The sequence below is a fragment of the Trichomycterus rosablanca genome, chromosome 15, assembly GCF_030014385.1.
Source record: "Trichomycterus rosablanca isolate fTriRos1 chromosome 15, fTriRos1.hap1, whole genome shotgun sequence".
Lineage (NCBI taxonomy): Eukaryota > Metazoa > Chordata > Actinopteri > Siluriformes > Trichomycteridae > Trichomycterus > Trichomycterus rosablanca.
Window position 1 is genome coordinate 14,773,653 of NC_086002.1, and position 8,754 is coordinate 14,782,406.

Sequence of the window (8,754 nt, forward strand, 5' to 3'; positions counted from 1 at the left end):
ATTGATAACATGCAGATGTTGATACAACTACTAGGCTACATTATACTATATTGTATATATGTTATAGTGTTAAGGTACTGGACTAATAAACAGAAGGTTGCCAGTTCAAGCCCCACCACCACCAAGTTGCCACTGTTGGGTCCCTGAGCAAGGCCCTTAACCCTCAATTGCTCATTGTGTTCCGCTCATTGTGTAAGTCGCTTTGGATAAAAGCGTCTGCTAAATGCTGAAAATGTAAATGTAAATATCAATATATTTACATTATATATATATATATATATATATATATATATATATATATATATATATATATATATATATATATATATATATATATATATATATATATAGTTAAACATTCCGGACCTTTGCTTCAAGAAATTTTCTCTAACTGGACCCCTTTAAATTTTAGTTGAATACCCCTGGTCTAGATGGTACTTTTCGCCTTTGGTCTGGAGCACACGGCGTCCACTTTTTCCAAAAAAAGGCTTGGAATGCTAAATTATCTGAACACAATACACGTTTCCACTGTGTGATGGTCCAGCCTAGATGCATCAGAGACCAGAGAAGTCAACACCGCTTCTGGACATGGTTAACATAAGGCTTCTTTGTTGCACAGTAAAGTTTTAAGTGGCATTTGTGCATGTAACTCTGTATTGTAGTGCTTGCCAAAGGTTTGCCAAAGTAATCCCTTACCCATGTGGTTATATCAGCGATTGTTGAGTGGCGGCTCTTGATGCAGTGCTGTCTGAGGGATCAAAGATCACGAGCATTCAGCTTAAGCTTGCGCCCTTGGCCTTTACAAACTGAAATTCCTCCCGATTTCTTGAATGGTTTAATGATATTATGCACTGTAGAGGGAGAAATATGCAAATCCCTTCCAATCTTTCTTTGAGGTACATTGTTTTTAAACATTTCAATCATTTTCTTACACATTTATTGACAAACTGGAGAGCCTCTGATCATCTTTGCTTATCAAAGACTCAGCCTTTCCTGGATGCTGCTTTTGTACCAAACCATGATTACAATCACCTGTTGACATCACCTGTTTGGAATCACATCATTATTTAGTTTTTTCACCTCATTACTAGCCCTAAATTGCCCCCGTCCCAACTTTTTTGGAATGTGTAGAAAGTTGAGCAGACAAAACATGAACTATCTTGGGTTCAAACTGTCTGCAATCAATTCAAAGTCAAAGTAAATGTAAGGTACACTGCATTTTTATTTTATCTGCTTTTTCCATACTGTCCTAACTTTTTCTTATTTGGGGTTGTAAATGGAACGGTTGTCTTTTGCCAAGGTTGGAAGGGAAGAATAAACTTTGGAGGAAACTGCTGAGAGTAAATTTGTTCAGATAATCAGATTTAAACCAAATACCACCAGAAAAGGAGCTCTGCAGGAAACTATCCCTGGTCAAGCAAGCTTTACATCAGTGCAAGTGTATGATGTATTTCACTTAAACTCTTGACCAAGCTTTGTTGCTCATTACGTTTTTGCAGTGCAGTGACCTGAACAGACCTCTGACCCCAACCGTATTGAACACTTTTGGGATGAATTGGAATGTTGATCGAAAAGCCAAAATGGTCAAAAGCCATTTCAAAAAAGCGGAGGCCCTGTACACAGGGTGGTAGTGGTAGGGGGGTTACAATGCCATGTTAATGTTTATGGTTTTGGAAGAGGATGTCCACCAAGCTAATTGTCAAGTGTTCACATTCTTTTGGACCTATAATACAGGTGTATATAGGGTTAGTTTGCAAAAACTTGTAAAACTACATTGAATAGTGGTCTCTTAGCCAAGGTAAGAAAGAAAAACTAAAGTGATCAGTTTATCCTAAGATAAGCCAAATGTTAGGCTTTTTTCTTGATCTCAGTGAAAATGACCACTGTTCTGTACTGTAGCCTAATCGGTGCAGTTAAACTATCCCTATTTGTGTGGGTAAAGGCACCCGTTGCAACCAATCATTCCAGCTTCCAAGGAATCACCGGGCACAATGCAGTAACACCTTCATGGCTGGTCTTTGGCCATCTCTACTCCAGACATTCCAAAACCATGAGCATTCAAATTGAGATGTTTTTGATGATTTTCAGACCATCAGTGTTCTGAAAAGGTTTTCCACAAGATTTTACAGTGTCTGTGGGAATTTGTGTCAGTTTGTTCAAAAAGCATTTACTGAATACATTTTCCAGTTCATCATAAAGATGTTTAATGGTATTGGGGTCAGGGATCTATGCAGGCTATTGGAGTTCCTCCACACCAAACATGTCAAGCCATGTCTTTATTAATCTCTTTATATGCTTAGTGACACAGTCATGGTGGGAAAAAAAACCTTTCCTAAACTGTTGCCTCAAAATTATAAGCATAACGCGTTGTGGTGTGGATAAAACACCTGAACTGAATAAGGTGTTCACATACTTTTGGCCATATAGTAGTATATTATAATGTATTATGCAAAGAAAGTAAATCAAGAAAACAGATAAGGTCTTAATGCTTGACCCAAACAGTGAGTGGGTTCGGTGGTATTGTGATGCTGTTGGCGGCATTTTGCTGCCATGGATTAGGTACGCTTGGGTGAAAGTTCACTGCGAATTCATGATTCTATGATTTCCATCCTTATGGAAGTGTTCTCGTCTAGGATGACAATGCCTCCATCCACAATCATTGCTCCCTTTCCTCATGATATTAAAAAGAGACTAGGATTTAAGTAAGGAGGTGACATTTAAGTAATGGGACACACCCATGTTCTTCTGCAGCAGCAGTAGTGAACACCAGCATCACAGCAGGTCTCTGGAGAACACATTTGGTTGAGAAATTATGGAAGTGTTCTCTCTAGAATAGAGATGTATCCCTCCACAATATTAAAATGAGACACTAGGATTCAGCGAGGCGACATTAAAGTAATGGGACACACCCAAGGATTTTATGTAAACACCAGCATCCCAGCAGACCACAGACAAACATTTAGAAATGATGGAAACGCAAACAGGGATCATGGTAAAACAGATATGCTGAGGAGCTTCAGATTAAAAGCCCAATAGCTCTACCTGTAGGATTTGTGGTGAACTGTAAAACATTTTCAAATGCCTAAAGATCCTCTCAACGGACGATCATTCTAATAACTGAGTTCCTGGTGTTTTAGCCACTACCAAATATATTATACTGGCTTTCCACAAGGTTTAGGAGTGTGTTTATGGGGATTTTTGACCATTCTTCCAGAAGCGCATTTGTGAGGTCAGACACTGATGTAGGACGAGAAGGTCTCCTCTTTAATTCATCCCAAAGTTGTTCTATTGGGTTGAGGTCAGGACTCTGTGCAGGCCAGTCAAGTTCTTCCACACCAAACTCACTCATCCATGTCTTTATGGACCTTGCTTTGTACACTGGTGCAGACACGTAGACCCCTAGTGGTGCTCAAGCACCTGCCCTTTTGCCATGGATGAGAAAAGTGCCCTATCTGCTGGAGCCCAATTTTTTTCTACATTCATCATTACTTAAAAATAAAAATTACCCTCTCAAATTACCTGTCCTCAATTCCCCCAAAAGTGTTTTGATATCTGACGGGCATTTATTTGAGTTCTGGTGAGAATTCTGCCATTACGCGTACAAGCTCCCGCCTTGCCCCTCCCTCCTCCTCCGGTTAGCACTCATGCAGTGCTGAGCGCCAGGCCAAACCGCTGCTACACACTTCTCCTCTGACCCGCAGCATCAGACAGACAGGTAATGACAATGTTTCATACAAAAAGCATCGATGCATAACGCATAGCTTACATGTTTTGTACTCATGAGTCATGAAATACGTGATTTCAAAGCCTTGTCCAGCTTTTTACTGACGTTTGTCATGTTTAATGAAGGGGGAGGGGGACAAACTGCAGCAGACAGACAGACAGGTAGACAGAGAATTTAAAGACAGTTTTACTGTTTTACAAATTAGACAAGTTCACTAGTGTTGTTTCATTTAAAATCTTACTTATTTTGATGTGAAAAAAAAGCACAAACATTTTGCAGGAGAATGTCAAGTAGCTCTCACAGTAAAGTGTTGAAAATAGATACAAACATACAATATTTTATAATGACAACATCCTGGCCAAAACGCTGTGTAGAAAAAGTCACCTTTAGTCAAGGAGTTATTTTCATGCAAGCATTTATACTTCAACCGTTGAGGTTTACAAATGAGGAATAATTTTGCTAGGTAATTAACATTACAAACTAATATATGTAGAAGGCTAAATATAATGCTCTATGATATAGAACAGCATACAAAAAATGATGAATAAATAGGAAAATGTTATTTAGCTGTCTATTTGATTTTATTGGCATAAAAATAGGCCCATTGTTAACATTAACTACCCAAAGTGGGTTTCTGATTTGAAATCAAAGGTAGGTCTGAAGTTGAGCTACATGACAGTCTGGTAAGGTAAATTAATACTAGTAATGGTATATTATTAGTGTAATGCTTCACCTCTGTCAGAAAACAGTAAAATGATGTATACTGTGTTCTCCTCTTTATGGAGATTCAGTAAGTCACTCTTTATTATTATGCACAACATTGATTTATCTCATTTACAAATTTTGCAGCATAATGCCAAGAAAAGAAAGATTACAAAAGCAGAAAGAAAAGGAACTACAGCAAGCAGCTCAGGGTAGCAGCTCTCTTTTATCCTGGATTAGGCCATCTACCAGTAAAGCCAATGAGGGAGATGTATCAGTATCAGTTGGTTATTAAAAAGCGCGCACAATATGGCCTTGTTTTTGCCTGTTATTTGATTAGATGTGTATTGATGTGTACTGATTGTGTTAACAAAATAAATATATAAGTTAAATATTCTACAGTGTTTTTTATTTTATTTTATTTTATTAATAATTTTGGCGATGGGTGCCCTTTTTTTGGCTTGAGCACCTGCCCCCAAAATGTCTGTGCACGTGCCTGCACTAGTGTGCAGTCATGTTGGAACAGGAAGGGGCCATCCCCAAACTGTTCCCACAAAGTTCGGAGCATGAAATTGTCCAAAATCTCTTGGTATGCTGAAGCATTAAGAGTTCCTTTCACTAGAACTAAGGGGCCGAGCCCAACTCCTGAAAAACAACCCCACACCATAATCCCCCCTCCACCAAACTTTACACTTGGCACAATGGAGTCAGACAAGTACCGTTCTCCTGGCAACCGCCAAACCCAGACTCATCCATCGGATTGCCAGATGGAGAAGCGTGATTCGTCACTTCAGAGAACACGTCTCCCCTGCTCTAGAGTCCAGTGGTGGCGTGCTTTACACCACTGCATCTGACGCTTTGCATTGCGCTTGGTGATGTAAGGCTTGAATGCAGCTGTTTGGTCTCTACACACTGTGCTTGAGCTAATCTGAAGGCCACATAAAGTTTGGAGGTCTGTAGCAATTGTCTCTGCAGAAAGTTGGCGACCTCTGTGCAATATGCGCCTCAGCATCCGCTGACCCCGCTCTGTCATTTTACGTGGCTACAACTTCGTGGCTGAGTTGCTGTCGTTCCCAATCGCTTCCTCTTTGTAATAATAACACTGACAGTCGACTGTGGAATATTTAGTAGTGAGGAAATTTCACGACTGGACTTGTTGCACAGGTGGCATCCTATCACGGTACCACGCTGGAATTCACTGAGCTCCTGAGAGCGACCAATTCTTTCACTAATGTTTGTAGAAGCAGTCTGAATGCCTAGGTGCTTGGTTTTATACACCTGTAGCCATGGACGTGATTGGAACACCTGAATTCAATGATTTGGATGGGTGAGTGAATACTTTTGGCAATATAGTGTACTGTTTTGAGAATTTAAGGTACGTGTGAGCCGTGACCAATCACAGAGAACTTTCTTTAAACTGAATGGACATAAATTCCCACAGACGTGCCAAAATCTTGCAGACTTCCTTATTATTGACCTTGGTTCTGAAATATACAAGCAGATGCTCTGGTGTCCATATACTTTTTTGAGAATTTAAGGTACGTGTGAGCAGTGACCAATCACAGCGTGAGGAGCTCGACGGGGCGTGGCTATCTCGGAAAAGCGGTGGGTTATGACAGGGCTCAGAGAGCGGAGGTGAAAAACACACAGAACCAGGAAGTGAAGAAAAACACTGGTGTCATGGGGACTGTCACCGGCTGATACCTGTCCTAAACTAAAATGAGATTGTTGTTCTGTTTTCTGATATAAAATGGATAAATTATTGTCAGTGTTTCCTTGGATGTTTTTCGTTGTCGCTTGTTGTTTGGCCGACGGTGAGTAAATATATTTAAGTCCACCTGTTTTTACTAATCCAGATCCTCAGACTTCTATGATCACTGGTCTACCATAAGCTAAAAACATGGAGACACTTGGACCTCCAAAAAGAGGTTTGAGTTATTCTGAATTAATGATCAAATCTGCTGGGTTAAAGACGTACAGCATTTAATACTTGACAACATCCAAAATCTTACCTTATGGTCAGGTGTCCTCATAGTTTTAGCTACAACCCCAAATCAGAAAAGGTTGGGACAGCATGGAAAATGCAAATAATAAAAACATTTACTTTGACTTTGACAGGATGAACCTGAGATATTTCATGTTTTGTCTGCTCAACTTCATTTCATTTATTTATTAAGTTGGGACAGTAAAGCATTTACCACTTTGTAATGTTGCTATTCCTTTTCACCACACTTAAAATATGTTTTGGCATTGATGATACCAAGTGATTTAGTGTTTCAGGTTTTATTTTGTCCCGTTCTTCCTGCAAACACGTCTTAAGACACAGTTCTCTACACATTCTCTATTGGGGACAGGTCAGGACTGCAGGCAGGCCAGTCCAGTACCCGTACCCTCTTCTTCCGCAGCCATGCCTTTGTAATGTGTGCAGCATGTGGTTTTGCATTGTCTTGTTGAAAAATGCATGGACGTCCCTGGAAAAGATGATGTCTTGAAGGCAGCACATGTTGCTCCAAGATCTTAATGCACTTTTCTGCATTAATGCTGCCATCACAGAAGTGTAAATGACCTTTGCCGAGGGCACTGACACAACCCCATACCATGACAGACCCTGGCTTTTGGACTTGTTGCTGATAACAGTCTGGATGGTCCTTTTCGTCTTTGGTTCGGAGCACACAGCATTCATCTGACCACAATACACGTTTCCACTGTGTGATGGTCCATCCTAGATGCCTCCGAGCCCAGAGAAGTCGCCGCCGCTTCTGGACATGGTTAACATAAGGCTTTTTTTTTTGCACAGTAAAGTTTTAAGTGGCATTTGTGCATGTAACTCTGTATTGTAGTGCCAAAGTAATCCCTTGCCCATGTGGTTATATCAGCTATTGATGAGTGGTGTTTTCTGTTGACATCACCTGTTTGGAATCACATCATTATTTAGTTATTTCACCTCATTACTAGCTTTAAATTGCCTCTGTCCCAACTTTTTTTGGAATGTGTTGCAGGCCTGAAATGCAGGAATGGAAGTTGAGCAGATAAAACATTAGATATCTTGGGTTCAAACTGTCTGCCATCAAGTAAATGTAAATGTCCCAACTTTTTTCTGATTTGGGGTTGTATTTTTGAGAGCTGCCAACAAGCTTCTGGCACAGTTTTGTTTGGATCTTTGATGAAAGTTTGGCTATAATTGTAACAAATTTGTTTATCATCTGGCACAGACGTGACCTTCCAGCACTGTCCACATGTTCTCAACAGAGTCATTGTCAATTGTAGCCTAATTTGCATTACAGCAACTGTTCTGACGTTTATCATGGGTCATTGTCCTGTTTTGCATCCAAAATTCAACCTATTTGAGTGTGTGTGGGGGGGAGGGTCATGTTTTTCATTTGTACAGGTTATTTTGGGACTTTGTGTGTGTGTGTGTGTGTGTGTGTTTTATTAGAATTTTAACATTATGATTTATACTTTAGTGCCATTTATGACAGGACAGGTAGTTACACATGATTCATCAGTTCAAGTTCAATGTCAAACACAACAGACAATATTGTATCTCCAATTCACCTCACTCACATGACTTTGGACTGTGTGAGGAAACCGGAGCTCCTATAGGAAACCCACACAGACACTAAGAGAACATGCAAACTCCACATAAAAAGGACTTGTCCGATCCACTGGGGAATCTTCTCCAGGGACCTTCTCGCTGGCTATCTTGGGACCTAAAGTTACTTAGCAATGACTCCATAAGACGATCCCGACTGATCCACTTTCTTTAATATGTACAGAATTTGGTACACTTCTATTGTAGTGCTTGTGGCTCAGTCTCATGGGTGGAGTCGAAACTAACCCTTTTTACATTGTCACCAGATATAGTGACCTATAATCACTAACAAACGCACTATAAAGTTATAAAAGAGTTCAAATGTATGATCTGACCTGTCTCACATTTATCGTAGAATTTTGTAGTCATTACCCCCATCGCCCTGTCCAGAGTATTCCAGACCATTCCTAGTGCTCAGCGTTTCACAGTTCAACAGGACTCACCTCAACCCTGACCAGCATAAAGCGGTTTATGAAAATGAAATGCAATAAACTATGTGGACAAAAGTATGTGGACACCCCTGCTAATTATTGAATTCAGGTGTTTTGCACCAATTTTACTCTGTGTTAATGACTTAGTTTTGGAATAGGGTATCCAACAAGCTCATAGTCAGGTGTCCATATTGTTTGGACCAAATAATAGTGTTGGTCAGTGTTTTTTTTTTTTTTTTTACTGCTGAGTAGTGGACAGCTGTAACAATGACTTCACATAATGCCACATACTTTAGACCATATAG